Here is a 21,493-nt window from a genome sequence, read left to right on the forward strand (position 1 = left end):
GCTAGAATACACTCCCATTCTACTATAATACACTCCCATTCTTCTACATATGAATTCTTTCTGAAAGAATATTATTGTTGGTATTAATGAGGAATTTAATTAGTTTCCATAAAAATGAGTTATAAGTATGGATATCATTTAATATACATATAATTATTACTAAATTCACAGTGGTGCATTCTATATATATATATATATATATACATATAGATAGATAGATAGATACATAGATAGATAGATAGATAGATAGATAGATAGATAGATAGATAGACAGACAGATAGATATATAGATAGATAGATAGACAGATAGATAGATAGATAGATAGATAGGTTTGGATAGTTCTCTCACTTTGCCCGTCGGTCTGTGGATGGTAGGCTGTACTCATGTCCAGCCTAGTTCCTAAGGAACATTGTAACGACTGCCAAAACCTCGAAGTGAATCTACTATCTCTGTCCGAGATAATGGATAATGGAACACCGTGCAGTCGTACAATCTCCCTAAGGTAAGTTCTTGTAAGTTTCTCCATTTTTCTATTTCTTTGATCGGCAGGATGTGTGCAGACTTGGTCAATATGTCGACGATGACCCATATGGTATCAAGTCCACCTGTTGTCTTGGGCAACTTGGTTATGAAATCCATGGTTATCTGCTCCCACTTGCATTCCGGTATCTCAGGCTGTTGTAATAGACCGGAGGGTTTCTGGTATTCGACATTGACCTTTGCGCAAGTAAGGCATTTACTCACGAAGGTAGCAATCTCTGCTTTCATGTTAGGCCACCAATATAACTTTTTAAGATCCAGATACATCTTATCTGTTCCGGGGTGCACGGAATAATGAGTGTTGTGCGCCTCGTTCATGACCAAGTCTTTGAAACCACTGAGTTTCGCGCTCCAGATCCGGTCCATGAAATAATAAGCTCCGCCACCCTTAACCTCCATGTTCTTATCCTTCCCTTGCAGGGATTCACCCGCCACATTTTCAGGCTTCAAAGCGTCGACCTGAGCCGCCTTAATTTGTGTGGACAAGTGTGAATGGATAGTCATAGTCAGTTATTTAACTCTACGACCAGAATATTCCTTCCGACTTAGGGCATCAGCTACTACATTGGCTTTACCCGGATGATAATGAATTTCGCATTCGTAATCACTGAGTAGCTCAACCCACCGTCGTTGTCTCATGTTGAGCTCCTTCTGGTCGAATATGTGTTGTAGGTTTTTGTGGTCCGTAAAGATAGTGCTTTTCGTACCGTACAGGTAATGTCTCTAGATCTTCAGAGCAAACACAACTGCTCCCAGCTCAAGATTGTGGGCTGTGTAATTGACCTCGTATGTCTTTAGCTGTCTAGAGGCATAGACGATGACCTTACCTCGCTGCATCAGAACACAATCGAGTCCTTGATTCGACGCATCGCAATAAACAACGAAGTCTTCTATTCCTTCAGGAAGGGATAGTATTGGTGCGGTGCACAAGGCTCGTTTGAGCATTTGAAACGCTCTTGCCTGCTTCTCATTCCAGTCAAAGGCCATGCACTTCTGGGTCAGTGTTGTAAGAGGTTCCGCAATGCGGGAGAAGTTATGAATGAACCTGCGATAGTAGCCAATGAGGCTTAGAAATTGATGAATTTCTGTAGGCATCTTCGGTGCTGACCAGTTCTCGATGGATTTCATTTTGGAAGGGTCCACGTGTATTCCCTCTTCGCTAACCACGTTCCCTAAGAATTCAACTCGTCGAATCCAAAATTCGCATTTTGAGAACTTCGCGTAGAGCTTCTCTAACCATAATGTTTCGAGGATTTGACGCAGATGTTGACTATGCTCCTCTTTACTACGAGAGTAGATGAGTATGTCATCGATGAAGACGATGAAGAACTGATCCAAGTAAGGACGACACACCCTATTCATTAAGTCCATGAATACCGCGGGCACATTTGTTAATCCGAACGGCATCACTACGAATTCGTAGTGCCCATAACGAGTCTGGAAGGCTATCTTCGGAACATCCTCCCCTAGCACTCGTAGTTGGTGATATCCGGATCTTAAGTCGATTTTTGAAAAGAAGTTCGCCCCTTGAAGTTGGTAAAATAAATCGTCAATACGAGGCAACGAATAATGATTTTTGACGGTCAGTTTGTTGAGCTCCCTGTAGTCGATGCACATACGAAACGATCTGTCTTTCTTCTTGACGAACAAGACTGGAGCTCCCCATGGTGAGAAGCTTGGTCTTATAAAGCCCTTGCTGAGTAGTTCATTAAGTTGACCGGACAGCTCTTGCATCTCTGTAGGTGCTAGACGATAGGGCGATTTGGCTACTGGGGTAGCCCCTTGAACTAAGTCGATTCGGAACTCGACTTGACGTTGCGGAGGTAATCCTGGGAGTTCTTCTGGCAAGAGTCGGGAAAGTCGCGTACTACTTGAATGTTTTGAATGTCTTTCGTTTCTTGGCTCACATCGACCACATGAGCAAGGAATGCACGACATTCCTTTCGCAAGAACTTCTGAGCTTGAATGCTCGAGATTATACGAAGGTTCGTGTCGGGTTTGTCGCCATAAACTACTAAGGTTTTGCTAGACAACAAATTAAGGCGAACAGCCTTTTCGTAACACATGATATCGGCACGATGAAGACTCAACCAATCCATATCGATAATGACGTCGAAACTTTTAATGGAGACCGGCATGAGATCGATTGAAAATGAATGGCTATCTAAAGTTAGGGTACACCCTATGAATATACTGCTAGTGCTCGCTGTCTTTCCATTAGACATTTCTATAGTGAACAGTTCATTTAGTGCTCGTGATTTTTGCCTAAGTAAATGAGCAAATTTTTGGTTCACAAAACTCCTCTCCACTCCATTATCAAATAGAATGCATGCATAAGAGTTATCGAGGAGGAACATACCAGTGACCACTGTGGGGTCGGCAACCACTTCCTCATGGCCTATGGCCAGAACTCTTGCCGCTCCACCGACAAACCCTGCCTTCAGGCAGTTTCTTTTGAAGTGGCCTACCTCGCCGCATCTGTAGCATGTTTGGCCCACTCCAGCACCGGGGGATTGGTTGATTGGCTTCGCCGGAGCATTACAGAAACGGGCAGCGTGCCCCTTCCCGTTACAGTTCCGACACTGCATCTCCCGGCACACACCGACGTGATGGAAGTGGGATTTGTTGCACTTGGGCAAACTTCCAGCGTACTGCTTTACCAGAGCAGCAGCAGCAGGTGCTATCGCATCATGTACTGCCATGACCTGCTGCTTTTTGGCAACCTTGGCCTTCTTTTTGTCATCCCAAAACATCCGCTTGGAATCAGTGGTTCTTGCGGGTTCTGAGATAGCCAGGGTAGTTGTCGCGGACGGGGTACCAACCCTATGGCCTATGAGTCGTTGTGCCAATCGTTTGGCACTATCAAATGTAGTGGGGTGTGATGCCAATACATTTCCTTGGTATGGTGGCACCGGCCCCCATATGTATCTCTCTATTTTCTTTCCCTCTGTAGGAATCATGTTGGGACAGAGGGCCACCAGGTCGCAGAATCTGGCGGTGTAGGCGACTGCGTTGAAGCCCTTCATGGTTAGGCTCCATAGTTCTTCCTCTAGCTTCTGGATCTCGCCCCTCGGGTAGTACTCCTCAATCATGAGGCCTTTCAAAGTTTCCCAACCCATAGCATTTCCCAGTCTAAGAGATCATGACTTAACATGGCTGTTCCACCATGTTAGGGCTTTCGTTTCAAAGGTGCAAGCAGCAAAATTCACCTTGCTCTCCTCCGGACAAGAGCAGATTTCAAAAACCGATTCGGTTTTCTCGAACCATTGCGAGAGGGCAATGACTCCTCCACTCCCCTTGAAGGACAATGGCTTGCAGTTGGTGAATTCCTTGTAAGAGCACTCTTTCAAGCGCACATGGATTTCACCATGAGCAGACAGGACAGGCGTTCCTCCTCCAGTGGAACCAGATGAATGATATTGAGCCATGGCTGTAGCCACAGCTACAGCTACAACAATATTTAAGGTTGTCGTGTCGAACTGAGTAGTAGGTGGTTGAGGAGGTGGTGTCAGTGTTTCGTTATTAAGGTTTCTCCTTGGATTTCTGCGAGGCGGCATCTTTGATCTATAAGTTTATGAAGATGAAAACATTGATAAGAATTTAATGGAAGAATTGATGAGAATGACTCATGGACTAACTCTTCATAGCCCAACAATACGATTGAATGTAGATCTAGAACTAATAGATGATAACATTTGGATAATAACTCCCATAAGATTAGGTACCTATCAATATTACTAGAATTACAAATGTAACAAGTTCAGGAAAAATGGCCAACAGAAGGAGGCCTTACATCAACCAAAATGGGAAAATTTTGACAGAATTACAACCTAACCAAGACCTAATAGGCCTATGATTTACAAAGATAGGAAATTAGACCAGAGTTTTACATAACTAGGTTATATCCAAAAGAGAGAAGTTGATGAGAATCTATCAGCGACGAGAACTACCAAAGCGAGTTCTTAATCCCCATAATAGAGACGTTCTATGTCCCTCATGCGCCTATCAGCTCTTGCTTGCTGAGCTCGAAGTTCTCTGACTTCAGCTCGGGTTTCAGCAAGTTCCCTCCGAGGAGCTGCATTGTGAACCAGAGACCTTTCGTGAGCAGACTCTAGCTAGCGAATGCGGACAGTGTTAACGCCAGAGTTGGCATCAATCTCCAAGACTCGATTGATAGTTGATTGACCCAGTATCGTGTTCCGAGAAATCCTACGAACCATGACGGGTAGGACCCTGTCAGCAGAACCTCCCTCAGTGAGGTTGTAGAAGCTTCTGTCTCCATTGTAAGGGATAGGTTGACCCTGTTCCTGGCTCCATGTATTCAATTTAGTAGCCCACAGAGGTGTGGGTCCTTGAAATGTTGGATGAGGGTTTAGGTGTGGGTTTTGAGCAGCTGGAGGTAGGTAGCTGACTTCAGGCTCCGAGTCAGAACCATCAGAAAAGCCTTCAGCTTCATGATCATCCAAAGGAATTGGGTGATCATCTTCTGGTTCTTCTTCCAGCCATCCTGCATTGCCGTGGTTGGGATAGTACAGGTCTTCGGGAAAGTGGAATCCAGCAATTAAATCTACGCGAGAAGAGAGGTATAAGAATCTAGCACATAAGTAACTTATAGTAATGCAAAATCCTCTTATAGTATTTTAAGTTTAGGTTCTATTGTTCTCATTGTGGTATTATGGGTATGTTTTTAGACTTGTTGCAACCTCACAACAACACTTAGGCACATGCTAGTCAACCCTCGGATAATATAGTTGATCAGGCTATATCTTCCAAGTTTTGACTATATGTCTCTAAGTCTACTTGTGCTGCCCAACAATCGTAATACTTTTGTTCTTGTCTTAGTGACACTGATTTTAGTATGAATGGAGGCACATATACTAAATTAACTATTTTAATATATAAAGTATAAACTCTTGGTCAGAGTATTTTAATCCCATTGTATTTATAGTTAGTATATCTTTTACGTGTTGATATACTCAATTCACTATAAACAATGCTCTGATACCAATCTGTCACACCCCAACACCATGAACGGCGGAAACATTCTTGGGCGGAGGACGTCATGTACAGTATCACAACAATGAATAGTAGTAAACAAGAAACAACTTCATCCATTGCATTAATAATATAATTTCATACATGTGTGTTCTGTGAAGTTATATAGACACCAAAATATACATATCAAAATAAAAGACGAGTCTTGAACGAACTCCATCTTCTCAAAAGCCTGGCACCTGTACCTGTCTACTAGTGACCGGAGAATACAAGTTATTTTGAAAGCGAGTATCAACTTTAAAGCTGGTGAGATCATAAGTATATTAGTGTCTGTGTTTGTATGAAAGTATTTGTAAAATGTTTGAAAGATGTTTTGTAAAATGTTTTGTACTTTCCTAGAAAACCCTATGTTTCCTACTAATTGTAGCCTTCTACCAAGGCATCTAGTGTCTGTGCGTGTGTCTCTTGTAAGAGTGTGTGTTTTCCCACTTCTGACTATCATTAACCAAAATAAAGTTTTTACATTACCACGCATCGTGTGAATATTCACGAAGTGAATGTAATGGGAAAATATCATAGTACTATAGTATTTGTAATAACTAACTACTGCTTTACTAACAACCTTAAAACAAAAGGTGTTTAAAGTAACATGTGATCGACCTGTATCCTGCTACCGACTCTAGTAAAACGACGATGTAAGACGCCGTAAGAAATGACATTTGGCACCCGTAGACTTGCAAGTCCCACTGTAGCGAGCAGCAAGGTGTAGGATAGTCAATCCAGTATAGATCTATACACAAACTCATACGCTCCCCAATTAAGGAGATTCTGGATACAAATACGGTCTTGGCAGGAAATGCCATGACCCGTTTAATGGTTCAGATAACTGCATGAAAGTACATGTAATGAATGTGCTAACTGTAAAGTGTACTCTTTCTCTATCTAGCCTGTATGTACTGCAATGTTCTGCGTGTGCTAGCTGTAATGTGTATTCTCTCTCTATCTATCATGTATAGTAATGTACTGTGTGTACTAGTTGTAATATGTGCTCTCTCTATCTAGCAAGTATTGAATCATGAATGAACTGACTCATTGTATGACTTTTTGTTCTACTAATAGTTTTAGTATCTTCCTAAACTACCCCTATGGTAGCTTACTAGTAATGTATGATCATGTTTGTGAAACCCTTGCTACCCAAAGGTATGGAACTGGTTGAAAGAACTTTTATGTCTATATATGTATACATAATATATAACTAATATTTAGACGACCTTCGGACGGATAACCGATGCCCTAAAGCCACATCCCAACAAGGAAAAGGAGATAAAGTGAGCTGGCCTTCCTAAGCCCTTTAAACATTACTTATATAACTATACATACATAGGCATGCATTTGATAATAAGATAAAAGATTTTAAGTAAAAGTATTTGACAAGTAAAAGAGTTTGTAAAACAGTTTGAAGCAAAACAGTTTGGTAAACAGTTTGAACAGTAAGAAAACTATTGGTTTGGTAGTTATTAATCACATGTGATTGATATAATAACTATAAGTATTCAACTTGTATTCCCCCCCCCCCCCCACCCATAAAATCATTTAAAAACATTTAAACCATTGATTAAGGGGTATGAACTCACTTGTAGTGTGTGATACGGATGAACTGAAGATGTAGGATTGCTAGGTGGCAAGTGAAGACTTGAACAAACTCTATGATCCTAGTTAACATATAATATCACATATATATATATATATATATATATATATGTTATATATATATATATATATCCAATTAGTCTTTAAACAACTAATAAACAAAGTTAAGACACCCTATGACATCCTAAACTCCTTATAGAAGTGGTATAAGTCCCAAGGATTGCATCTAAGTGTTGTAGGGAAAGGCTAGTGTGCTTGGGGTTCAAGGAAAACTCCATTATGGAGTTTACGGTTTTGTGGTCACTAACAAAAGAGTTTACAGTCGTAAACCCTTGAGTTTACGGCCATAAGCTCCTCCTCTTTTGACCATTTGATTGTTTGAAGCCATAAAAGTCCCTAGAAGCTTTTCTACTTGAAGTATGTGTCTATGGAAGGAACTAGGGCACCATTTCACTCCTATATGGAGTTTACGGTTCCTAAAACATTTTCCTTTGAGTTTACTACTGTAAACTCATATGGTTTATGGTATTTTGGGATTTTCAAGTCCTTAGCTCATCAAGGAAAGGATTTAGACATGTTTCTAAGGCTTGTGAAGGACTTAAGTACACTTTGGCACATTTATTTGGGGTTTACGGTTCAAGAACTTCTTCAACTGTAAACACCTTGTTCTTGGTGTTCTTGGGACTTTTTCTTGATGTAATCGAATGTAACAAGCTTTATAAGGCTGTAGGATAGAAGTACTTACTATATTGAAGCTTGAAGTGAGCTAAAAGTCCAAGAACATAAGTGTGTGTTCTGGGTGTAAATTGAAGAATCAACCTTTTGGAATGATTTCATGGTTAGAAGTGTGTTAAAACAGTAGATTAAAGTATATAATCACTTAAGAAGGCTAGAACACTTACTAGTTTGAAGATCTTGAGAAACTTTTGGATGATACTTGAGAGAGAAATGGATTTGGATCTTGATAATTTGGAAAAAGTGTAAATAATGACAAATTCTCATATATATATATATACTCCCAAATTTAGGGTTTTTGGCTGAAAATATTTTATTCAGGCAGTAAACTCTAATTTCTTAGAGTTTTGGAATAACAGTGTTGCACAATAAACCCTAGTGCATCCTCTTTCCTGATATCTCTAAAGTATGAATCCTGAAAGACTCAAACTTATTCTAAAAAGCCTGAAAATTAGCAGCAACTGTTCTGACTTCTATTGACTTGATATGTCTGTACATGTCACACCCCAAAACCACGAACGGCGGAAATGTTCAGGGGTGGAGGACGTCATGTACAGTATCACAACAGTGTAATATAATAAACAAGCAACAACATCATCCATTGCATTAGAAGTAAAGTTTTAATACATGTGTGTTCTTTCATTGTAGTAAGACACCAAAAATATACAATCAAAATAAAAGACGAGACTTGTCTGCTCCGTCTTCTCAAAACCTGGCCTCCGTACCTGTCTACTGATGACCTGAGCATACAAGTTATTTTGAAAGCGAGTATCAGCTTTAAAGCTGGTGAATTCATAAGTATTTAAGTGTCATTGTCTTGTTTGTGAAAATCTGTTATGAAGGCCATGTAAATCGTTAAATGAAAATGTTGATGTAAGTTTGAAAAACCCTAGAAAATCCCTTATTTTCTATCAGTTTGAGATGTAGTCTTCTACCAAGACCCGAATGTTTTGTTATGGCTATGTAGTCTTCTACCAAGACCCGAATGTTTTGTTATGACTATGTAGTCTTCTACCAAGACCCGAATGTTTTGTTATGACTATGTAGTCTTCTACCAAGACCCGAATGTTTTGTTATGACTATGTAGTCTTCTACCAAGACCCGAATGTTTTGTTATGACTATGTAGTCTTCTACCAAGACCCGAATGTTTTGTAAGTAAAATGATAGTTTTTCCTATCTATTGACTAGTACTAAAAGAGCTTAGTCAAACTCATCGTTTATGTGAATATATCACAAAATAAAGTAAACAGGAAAAAGTATTATCATGTAAGTATTATCCCTGGGTGACCAGGATTAACACGACATCGCCGAAGCGAAAGATAGACCCTATGGACATCCGAAGAGTATCCCCTCATCCTCTGTAGCGGCAGCAGGGTGGAGGGAGGGTTAGTCCTATAATAGCGTTAACCTAATGATCATCCGAAGATTCACATCTCATCCACTGTTGCAACATTTGGACAGAGGGATGGTTAGTCCCATCACTGACTACTAGATAAGTGACAACCTTAGACATCCGTAGACGTCCATCGACCACTGGTGCTAATAAGCGGGGTTCGGAATGGTAAGTCCCTCCGAAATATCCCATTGAACCGGGATAGGAAAGACAATTTACACAGTAAGTACTAATAAATCATCCTCTTAGTTCTAAGTACAAGTATCCAAGGTAAGTAAATACAGGATAATGCACCTATGTAGAAGTGTTCCTATATGGTATTCATGTAAGTGTGTTCATGTAACAGGTAAGTATATGTAAACATATTCATGTATCATGTAATCCTATGTACGTGTGCTCATGTATCATGTAAGGTATTAGTATAGACTCATGAATGAACTGACTCTTGTGTGATTCCTTGTAGTAGTAATAATGTTTGATATCTTCTAACTATCCCTATGATAATTAATTGGAAGGTAAGTGGTTGTTCAAGTAGATTTATGCACCCTCGACACACCAGGGTGTGGGAAACTGAACGAATGATGAAAACTATAATCTCTATCATATAAATGAACATATGCGCATAAGTATAGTTGATTCAAGATGGTAAAATAATGGTTTTGCAAGATATCTAGGAGTTTTGAACAGTAATTAAGAATGACTTGATGTCATTTTAAATAAACATTTCAAAACTAATACTTTTGTTATCAAGGTATTCTAAGATAGAAAACCATTTTATGCATCATATTTTGTAGTACGTGAAATCTGCTGAATGAAAACACCGTTATAAAATACATAAGATTGATTTAATAACATATTGTTTTCTACTTGTATTCCCCCCCCCCCCCCCCCCCGTTAATACGTTTAAAATCATTTAAAACATTGATTAGGGGTATGAACTCACCTGTAGTTGGTGATTGGGATGAACTGAACGGTATAGGATTGCTAGGTGCCAAGCGAGGACTTGTACACACACTACGATCCTAATGAACATATAATCACACATATATGCATTCAATTAGTCTTAAATCACTAATTGATAAAGTTAAGACATCCTAGACATAATAAACACTTTATATAAGTGTTTTAATCCCTAAGGATTGCATTTAAGCTATTGTGGGGAAGGTACTTGTGTTTAGGGTTCCAAAGGACCATATATGTGAGTTTACTCCCCATATACTAACACACATGGATTTTACGGTTGTAAACTCTTGAGTTTACTGCCGTAAACTCCCAACCATGGGGTATTTGTGTGTTTTGAAGTCCCAAATGATTTCTAGAATTATTCCAACTTGGTAGCTAAGTCCTTGGAAGGGTTTAAGGTCTAGAAACACTCCAATTAGGAGTTTACGGCCCAAAGGCCATTCCCCTTAGAGTTTACGGCCGTAAACTCTAAGTATTGTGTGTTTTTGTTGTTTTCAAGCCTCTTGCATTTGAAGGATAGGTTCTAGACAATTGTTTAAAGCTAATGAGGACCCTAGGCACACCTTGGTGCCCTTGTTTGGTGTTTATGGCCTAGGAGCATTACCAAGGCCGTAAACTCACTTCAAGAGGTGATTTTTATGCTTTCAAGTCTCTTGCACATGTGGTATTGGTTCTAGGCTTTTATTCCAAGCATATGAAGACATTAGGCACACTTTGGTGCCATTCTTTCATGTTTACGGCCCAAGAGCAAAGCCTTGGCCGTAAACTCACTTTGATAAGTGAGTTTGATGTGCTTAAGGCCTTAGATTAAATGGGGACAAGTCTTGATAATAGTCTTAAAGCTTTATGTGCCTTAAAACACCATTTTAAGTTTGAAAAGGGAGTTTACGGCCTAAGAAACTCTTGGGCCATGAACTCTCAAAGTTGGGTGATTCTTGGTTGTTTTCTTGTCCCTAACACACATACAATTGAGTCTAAAGCAGTAGCATAACACAAGGAACAAGCTAGGCTCGGTTTCGGGAGTTTACCGCCTGTGACAACCCGAAATTTCCATTGTACGAACATCATCTATTGAATAGAAGCTAGTTCAGTTTCAGTGATTTTCATACTTTTCCGAACAAGTCTGTGTACATTAGGGTTTATGTTTTAGATGATATCAGGAGAGTGGATACTCCTGGTTTTGTGAAACTTGGGCATTTCAAGTTTCATAATGTTACAGTCCAACATCAGGAATAAAAATATTTTCTGCCAAAATATTCCAGGACTATAAATAGTTTTCTGAATTAAATTAATTCATTATTCACAATTCCAAATAGAGAAAAGCCATATTCTCTCTGACGGATCTTCGGGTTTTCATCCCATATTGTGAGTTTACTTTTCTATATGTGTTTCAATACTTGTTAGGTGCTTATTAACATAAATTACATGTTTAGATTACAAGATCCGGGAGTTTACCGCCCAAGAACGTTCTTGGGGAGTAAACTCCAAAATGGAACATTATGGCTTCCTAGTCCCGATTCCTTGTTAGACAACTTGTTTAGGGGTTGGTGTATGATCTTTATAGGCCAAAAAGCAACCAAGAAACAAAAGTTATTGGAGTTTACGGCCAAGGAACTTCCTTGGGCCGTAAACCCCTTTTAAAGGGCAATTAGTGCCCTAAACTTCTCCAAATGCTTAAGGACTTAAACCCTAAATTACTTGTGCTTATTTAAGACATCTAAACCCATCAAAATCACAAGTTTATAGGAGTTTACGGCCAAGAACCTCTCTTGGGCCGTAAACCCCTTTTCCAAAAGCTAAAAGCATTCCAAACTCACCATAGGCCTTAAGACAATTTACCTTGAACACATGGGACTTGAATGGAGAGTTAAGCACATAATAATCACTCCTTGAAAGGAGTTTACGGCCAAGGAACATATCTTGGGCCGTAAACTCCAAGTAATGGCACAAAAGTGTGCCTCTTGTCCCTATTAGCCTTAGATAAATTCATGGAAGCCATCCTTGATGTTTAAGAGCCTCAAAACAATTAAAAGCCATCACCCCATAGGAGTTTACGGCCATAAACTCGAGGGTGAATGGAATTTAGGCCGTAAACTCCACTATGGAGTATTCTAGAGCCTTAAACTACTTCATGTGTTATTCCAACAAAGCTAGGAGTGTTCTAGGATCAAGATAGCACCACAAAACACCCAAAACCACCATGTGAGGAGTTCACGGCCATAAACCCATGAGTTTACGACCGTAAACTCCAAGGTGTGGGGTTTGTTGGGTGGTGAACTCCTATGCAAGGCCATTTGATCTTTCAAACCCTTTTGCCTTGTCCCGTAGCAACTTAGATGCAACCATTTGAACCTTAAACACTCATAAAAGTGTTTACATGTTTCCTAAGTGTCTTAACTTATTTATTTAAGTTATTATTTGTCTAATTAGTTATATATATGCTTATTATATGATAACTAGGCTTGTGCGTGTAAACAAGTCTCCGTTTGCCACCTAGCACGGTATCCGACACTGCAATTCCAACGACTCACCACAAGTGAGTTCATACCCCTTGAATCAACCTTTGAAATGGTTTTAAATGTTTTAAACACTTTATGGGGGGGATACAAGTCAAATACTTATAGTTATTGTTTCAATCACATGTGATTGCCTTTAATCACATGTGATTAATAACTAGGAAAACAACGATTTTTACCACTGTTCAAACTGTTTAACAAACTGCCTTACTTTGAAATGTTTTGCAACTGTTTTACTATCCAAACTTACTTATAGACTGTGATTCAAACAAATGCTTCTTATACTTAAACTGTTTTATCAACTTATGCCTTCAAATTGTTTTATAGATCGACATCAAGTCGATCTCCTCTGGAAATTATATTTATGCTTCAAATGTTTTATGAAAAATTATTTATGCTTTTATATATTCAATTGCATGCCCATATATGTATAGATGTATAAATAATGTTTAAAGGACTTAGGAAGGCCATCCGCCCTATTTCCTTTTCGCGCCTTGAGATGTGGTCTGGTGGGATTTCGGGTGACCATCCGAAGGTCGTTTCAATATTACTTATATATCATATATACATATATAGACATAAAAGTACTTCCATATTCATAATTATCAGTACATCTTTAGTTAGTTACCATCTGGGTAACACAGGATCATACATATACAGATATACTAGAAACAAGTACATATACAGATATACTAGAAACAAGTACATATACAGATATGCTAGAAACAAGTACATATACAGATATACTAGAAACAAGTACATATACAGATATACTAGAAACAAGTACATATACAGCTATACTAGAAACAAGTACATATACAGTTATACTAGAACGAGAAACATTACAAATACATAAATACGTTGATAATCGTGATCCACTGTGTCGGAAGCATGCCTTAAATGTCATGGCCCGAGTTGTAGCCAGAATTCTCTTGGAGGGAGAGCGTGAGTTTGCGTATAGATCTATACTGGATTGACTATCCTACACCTTGCTGCTAGCTACAGCCGGACCTGCAGGTCTACGGGTGCCAAACGTCATTTCTTTTATTACGACCATTCATTATGTCGTTGTTACCAGTCGATAGCATGGTGCAATTTATCACATTATACCTTAATATAAATCCGGTTTAAGGTAGTAGTATTTAGTACAATAGTAGTCTTATTATACAAAGCTACAGTACTACAATGATTTACCCATTACATATTTTAGTGATAACGTCACTTTAGCATTAATGTACAAACTATATTTTTATCAAATGATAGTTATACTTGGGAAATTACACACTTTTACAACAGACAAGTTTACAAAATAGTTTAGCCTTGGTAGAAGGTTACTTTAATAGAAAATATAGGTTTTTCTGAGAGATTCAAACTTTTACAAACACTTTCAAACATTTACTTACATTTTCACAAAATTATACATTGAGACAGGTTCAAACGTTTTTACAAGAAACATTGACACTAAAATACTTATGAACTCACCAGCTTAATGCTGATAAACTCTTTCAAAATAACTTGTATTCTCAGGTCATCAGTAGACAGGTACCGAGGCCAGCTTTTGAGAAGATGGAGCGTATTCAAGACTCATCTCATTATTTTGACTTACATTATTTTTGGTGTCTATAACTATACAGAACACACTTGTATTAAAATTATATATTTAATGCAATGGATGATGTTGTTTACTTATTTACATTTACTGTGTTATGATACTATACATGACGTCCTCCGCCCCAGAACGTTTCCGCCGTTCTTGGTTTTGGGGTGTGACAGATTGGTATCAGAGCATTGTTTATAGTGAATCAAGTATATCAACCCATAAAAGATATACTAATCTATAAACCCAAAAGGGACTAAAACACTCTGACCAAGAGTCTATACTTTAAATAATAAAATATTTAATTAAGTATACTAGTCTGCATTCATACTAAAATCAGTGTCATGACGACAAGAACAAAAGTATTACGATTGTTGAATATCACAAGTGAGCTCGGGGATGTATGGTCAGTCCTGGGAATGGCATAGCCTGATCAACTATGCTGGTCCTAGGAGTGATTAGCATATGCCCTAGAATGGTTGTGATATGTTAACAAGTCTAAAAACTTACCAACAATACCACAAGAAGATCAGTAGAACTTAAACTTAAAATACTATAGGTGTATTTTGTGCTACTAGTTACACGTATACTATATTCTTATACCTCTCTTCTCGCGTAGATCTAAATGGCTGGATTCCATCATGGCGACCCATACTTTCCCAATGAAGGCAATGCTCGGTGGATCGATGAAGAGCCTGAAGATGAGCATCCAATCCCTTTGGATGATCACCTCGCAGAAGGCTTTTCAGATGGATCTGACTCCAAGCCTGAAGTCAACAACCTACCGCTTGTAGGTCAAGCCCCGAACAACAACCATCGACCAGCGTTCCCAGGTTCTACTCCCATGTGGGCAAACGACTTAAATCGCTGGAGTGATGAGCAGGGTCAGCCCTTACCATACTTTGGGGACCAAACCTTTTACAACATCAGCAATGGTGGCTCTGCTGACAGAGCTCTGCCGGTTATCATCCGCAGAATAGCTCGTAATGTCGAGCAAGGTCGAGCAGCCATCGCCGTCTTGAAGAAGACATGGAACGGAGCCAGAGAACCAACGAAACTCTGCAACAACAGCTGGCTGCCTCCCGTGCTGAAGTCTTACAACTTCGAGCTCGTCAGAGAGCTCAGGACCGACACCTTCAAGAGGTGTTTCGCCAAGTGTCCGACCTCAGGGCTCGCCCGAGGAATTCCCATCGCCATTAGATGATGTCTAGTACATCTCGGTCTTTTGATTTAGGAACAGCCTTGAACTTATGTGCTCTAAGTAGCACTTGTCTATAAAATATTCCTAACTTTCGTTACTCTAATTAGGAATCTAGGACTGTCAGTCTTGTCCTTATGGTATGATGTAAGACCTACTGTTAGGTCAATTTTCCTTGAACTTATTACATCAGTAATACCCGTACTATTGAAATCTAACTAATATGTGGGAAAAATTTGTACACTTGTGTATTCCTACTAATATTTCTTATTGTGATTTCAAACACTCATTCAAACTGTTGGGCTATGGTTAGTTAGTCCATGGGTCACTCTCGTGTTGCTTACAAATTGATTCTTACCATCCTTCTTGTCTTTATAAACTTATAGCTGAAGGATGCCTCCTCGCAAATCTCCCAGGACTAGGAATAATCCTGCACCTCCACCGCCTCCACCACCTGCAGTCATCGATACTGCAGCCCTGAATGTTGTCGTAGCTGCAGCAGTGGCAACTGCCATGGCTCAGTATCACTCATTAGATGCTAGCAGAGGCGGAACCCCTGTTGAATCTATCCCAATTGAAATCCCTGTGCGCTCGAGAGAGTGCTCTTACATGGATTTCACAAACTGCAAGCCGAAGCCTTTCTGTGGCACCGGCGGAGTCATTGCTCTCTCGCAATGGTTCGAGAAGACTGAATCAGTCTTCGAAATCTGTTCATGCCCTGCTGCATTCAAAGTGAAATATGCCGCATGCACCTTCGAGGATAAAGCCCTAACGTGGTGGAACGGCCACGTCAAAGCCCTAACTGTCGTTGTGGCTAAAAGCATGGGCTGGGAAACGATGAAGGACCTCATGACTGAGAAATACTGCCCGAGCGGCGAAGTCCAGAAGTTAGAACATGAACTCTGGAATCTGACCATGAAGGGCACCAACGTGATCGCTTACACTACCCGCTTTAGCGAACTGGTGGCCCTATGCCCCAATATGGTTCCCACTGAAGGGAAAAAGATTGAACGGTATGTATGGGGGCTAGTGCCTCCATACCAGGGGAATGTCTTAGCATCCAACCCCGCTACCTTCGACAGTGCCAAGCGATTGGCACAAAGACTCATTGACGATGGAGTCAAGACCCCTGCAACCACAACCACCCAAGCCATCCCAGAACCCTCCAAACCCGTTGGCACCAAGCGGAAGTTTTGGGATGAGAAAAAGAAGCAACGAGCTTCAAAGAAACAGCAAATCGTAGCAGTACATGCTGCGGTAGCCCCTACTGCTGTTACTGCTCCGGGGAAGCAGTATTCTGGAAGTTTGCCAAAGTGCAACAAATGCAACTTCCACCACAACGGCGCCTGCCGTGAAATGCAGTGTACTAACTGCCACAGAAAAGGACACACCGTCCGATTCTGTAAGTTCCCGGCGCAACCGATCTCCCAAGTTCCTGGCTCTGGCGTGAGCCCAACTTGCTATGGATGTGGCGAAGCAGGCCACTTTAAAAGGGACTGCCCTAAGGCGAGGAATACTGGAGGAGCAGGGAGGGTACTAGCAATAGGCCACGGGGAAGTAATCGCTGACCCAACAGTGGTGACTGGTACGTTCCTCCTTGATAACTCCTATGCATGCATTCTGTTCGATAGTGGAGCGGAGCGAAGCTTCGTAAACCACAAATTTGCTCGCATGCTTAAGCAACAACCACACGCACTTAATGAACAATTCACAGTAGAAATGGCCAATGGGAAAACTGAAAGTACTGATAGCATACACTTAGGTTGTCTTCTAACCTTATGTGACAACCCGATATTTCAACTCTTTGTAACGACCAAAATGGGTCAAGTATTGTAACCACTTCTGAGTAATAAAAGTTACTTTCATAATAAAATGTATAAATAAGTTCTATTTAATTTTCCTTCTATGATTAAATGTCTTTGAACCATGATCGTACATGAAAAGAACGCCCAAATCCGACTTCATATAGCGAAGTTATGATTTTTCCAAGTTCGGCTTAGCAACAGACAGCTAAAAACTCGAATCGGAGATCGAGCGACTTTTGGCCGGAATGACCTAAACGAGAATCGAAGGTCTCGACAATGGTATTCCAGCAGTAAAAAGTCTGGCAAAAACCGACATCAGATAAAGAAGTGATGAATTTTCTAAGAAATTTCTTAAACACGATGGATTTTTAATAAATAATAAAAAAATAATTTTGGAATTTGCCGACGGAGTCTAAACGAAAGTTGTAGAGCGTAGTCTCACCTACGCGAGGATATAAAGACCATCGAAAACGGAGTTCGTATTAAGAAGATATGAATTTTTGAAGTTTATTAAATAAATTAATTATTTATTTTATTCAAAATTCGGATATTATCCGAAGGGGAGTCAGCGTCCTCATCCGAGGTATGCGCTGCGTACCCCTGTACGCCCCGCGTAACCGAGAGGATTGGCCTCCGATCGTCCACGTCGCGCTATCCGAAGGAAATTGACCCATCCGACCCGTCCGAAGCCCCGACCCGTCCGACCCGACGTCCCATTCGACCCGCCGTCCCATCCGACCCGCGTACCCAGCAACCCGTCCCATCCGAACCGAGGCAGTCGAGGCTTCGGTCATGCATGACGTACGCGTACGCGCTGCGTACGAGCATACGCCCCGCGTACCGAGGCAGACCAGCCTTACTATAAATAGGATGCGAGGGTTTCCAAAGAAAGGGTTCATTTCTCTTCTCTCTCTCTCAACTTTGCCTCATTTTCCGTGTCCGTTCAAACCCGAAGCTCTAGTCTTTTTGGCTCAAGTCCCGAAGGTCAATTTTACTCCCGAGATTCCCGAGAATCCCGAGGAAAAATCCGTTTCCCGAGACGAAACTCTGCCCGGTTTTCCATCTCGCTATCTCCAAAACTTTCAAGTGAGTTTCATACCCCTTAATCAACCTTTTTAATTATTCTAAATACTTTTATATGCTTTCAAGGGGGGGATTACAAGTAAAACACACGAGTATTATCGTGTGTTACATAAAGAAACCCTTTTATATACTGTTATATATTCAAATCACATGCGATTTATAAACCTTTAAAGGAACTTTTATATATATAACATATGTTACAATAGCATTTTATCTTTTAAAATATAAAGTTGTTGAAATGCATGTATAAACTAAACTGTTCTTAGATTTTTCTTGTCTATCCTAGACTCTACACCAAAAATCTATACTTTCATAAACAAGTGATTCCTTTTCTCAGTATTTCTAAACAAACAAGACACACTTTTTGAAAACTATAATAGGTATAGTTTTACGAACAGATTTCTAACTCTTATGTACTAGAAACATATATTTCAAGAAGTTTACTCTCATGTACAAGAACAAACGTAACATTTTAACAAGTAGATCTGTTTTTATACCACGGTTTTGTGAGACACTAACTTCATGTACGTTCGAGTACACATTTCAAGTCCTGTATTATATACCAGAATCCCTTGGAGGGGGAGCATGGTGTTTGTGTATAGATCTATACGGGCTTGACAACCCGCGCCCTGACTGTTAGCTGCAGTCCACCGTTTGGGGTGACAAACGTCATAACATTCCAACGCCTGAAGAACGTTGTGTATAGGCATTTCGAGTCAATAGTATGGTTATAAAACTCACAAGGGGTATTAAAAATGCATTGATTTACAAGGTTTTCAAACTCATTGGTTATTTTACATTTACATACATTTTGGAAACAAACATTGGTCTTGAGTGAAGGCTACTTTTATACTAGTAGAAAATATAGGATTTTCTAAACACAAACAAACAAAGATAAAACATTTCATTTCATTCAAACATTGTCACTTCAATACTTATGAAATTCACCAGCTTAAATGTTGATCTACTCTTTCAAAAATTACTTGTATGTCCCAGGGATTCAGTAATTTCAGGTACTAATATGCTTTTGAAGAAGAGATGCTGCGGCGCCAGTTTAATCTCATATTTTGACATCATATTGTAATTGGTTTTGAACATGTAACTTTTGACAAATGTAAACTTTCAATTATATATATGATGGTTGTATTGCTTTCTTTACTATGTATTCATTTGTTACGTTACCACATGAAGTCATCTGCCCCCGAACGTTTCCGCCGTTCAAGTTTGGGGATGTGACACCTTAGATAACCATTCATTCCCAATCGACCTTATGCCGGTCTCAATAAAAAGTTTCGACGTTATTATCGGCATAGATTGGTTAAGTCTTCATCGCGCCGACATCATGTGCTACGAGAAAGCAGTCCGTCTAAACCTCCCGTCTAACGAAACCCTTATAGTCTACGGCGACAAACCTGGTGCAAGTCTTCGCATTATATCTAGTATTCAAGCACAAAAATATCTGCGCAAAGAATACCACGCATTCCTTGCTCACGTCGTCGACACGAACCTAGAAACAAAAGAACTAAAGAACCTCCCTGTAGTGAGCGACTTCCCCGACATTTTCCCAGAAGAACTACCCGGGTTACCTCCGCAACAAGTCGAGTTCATAATCGACTTAGTCCCAGGAGCTACCCCAGTAGCCAAGTCGCCCTACCGTTTAGCACCAGCCGAGGTGCAAGAACTCTCTGGTCAACTTAACGAACTGCTCAGCAAGGGCTTTATAAGACCAAGTTTCTCACCTTGGGGAGCACCGGTCTTGTTCGTTAAGAAGAAAGACGGATCATTCCGTATGTGTATTGACTACAGAGAACTCAACAAATTGACGATCAAAAATCGTTACCCTCTGCCACGCATAGATGATCTATTCGACCAACTGCAAGGGGCGAACTATTTTTCCAAGATTGATCTGAGATCCGGATATCACCAGTTACGAGTGCTAGAGGAGGATGTACCGAAGACAGCCTTCCAAACTCGTTACGGACACTACGAGTTCGTGGTGATGCCATTCGGATTGACCAATGCGCCCGCAGTCTTCATGGATCTGATGAATAGAGTATGTCGACCTTACTTAGATCAGTTCGTCATCGTTTTCATTGACGACATCCTGATCTACTCCCGAAGTAAGAAAGAGTATGGAGATCATCTCCGACAAGTTCTAGAGACATTACGAAAGGAGAAACTTTATGCGAAGTTCTCGAAATGTGAATTTTGGATCCGAAGAGTCGAATTCTTAGGACACGTGGTAAGCGAAGAGGGAATCCACGTGGACCCATCCAAAATAAAAGCCATTGAGAACTGGTCAGCACCAAAGACACCTACATAAATTCGTCAATTTCTAGGTCTCGCTGGCTACTACCGCAGGTTCATTCAGAACTTCTCACGAATAGCGAAGCCTCTTACGACCCTGACCCAGAAAGGCGTGGCCTTTGACTGGGAAGAGAAGCAAGAAAGAGCATTCCAAACGCTCAAACGAGCCTTGTGCACCGCACCAATACTATCCCTTCCAGAAGGAATAGAAGACTTCGTAGTCTATTGCGATGCATCCAATCAAGGACTCGGATGTGTTCTGATGCAGCGAGGTAAGGTCATCGCCTACGCCTCGAGACAGTTGAAGACACATGAGGTTAACTACACGACCCACGATCTTGAACTAGGAGCAGTAGTGTTTGCTCTGAAGATATGGAGACATTACTTGTATGGAACGAAGAGCACTATCTTTACCGACCACAAGAGTTTACAACACATTTTTGTAACATCCCCCTCTGGCACGTATCACAATATTGTCCGCTTTGGGCCACTCGGCACGAGGACTTCCCAGGGGGTCACCCATCCTGGTACTACTCCCGCCCGAGCACGCTTAACTGCAGAGTTCTTATGGGATCTGCTGCCCTCACGGCTTTAAAACGCGTTGTGACAAGGAAGGTATCCACACCCCTTATATAGAGATGTTTCGTTCTCCTTCCAAGCCGATGTGGGGTGAAAGTGGGTTAGATCTGATCCCACATCGGCTTGGAAG

The 21,493-nt window shown here is 40.5% G+C and overlaps 1 protein-coding gene across 1 annotated transcript in view; it reads right to left on the reverse strand.

Moving 5' to 3' along the window:
- The window catches only part of LOC128127694 (uncharacterized), a gene marked incomplete at its 3' end in the record, with an annotated part of 140,790 nt that overhangs the window by 103,727 nt on the left and 15,570 nt on the right, over positions 1–21,493 (reverse strand). The gene's annotated exons all lie outside the window — the stretch shown is intronic.

This window comes from Lactuca sativa, chromosome 8 (genome assembly GCF_002870075.4).
Source record: "Lactuca sativa cultivar Salinas chromosome 8, Lsat_Salinas_v11, whole genome shotgun sequence".
NCBI classification, from domain to species: domain Eukaryota; kingdom Viridiplantae; phylum Streptophyta; class Magnoliopsida; order Asterales; family Asteraceae; genus Lactuca; species Lactuca sativa.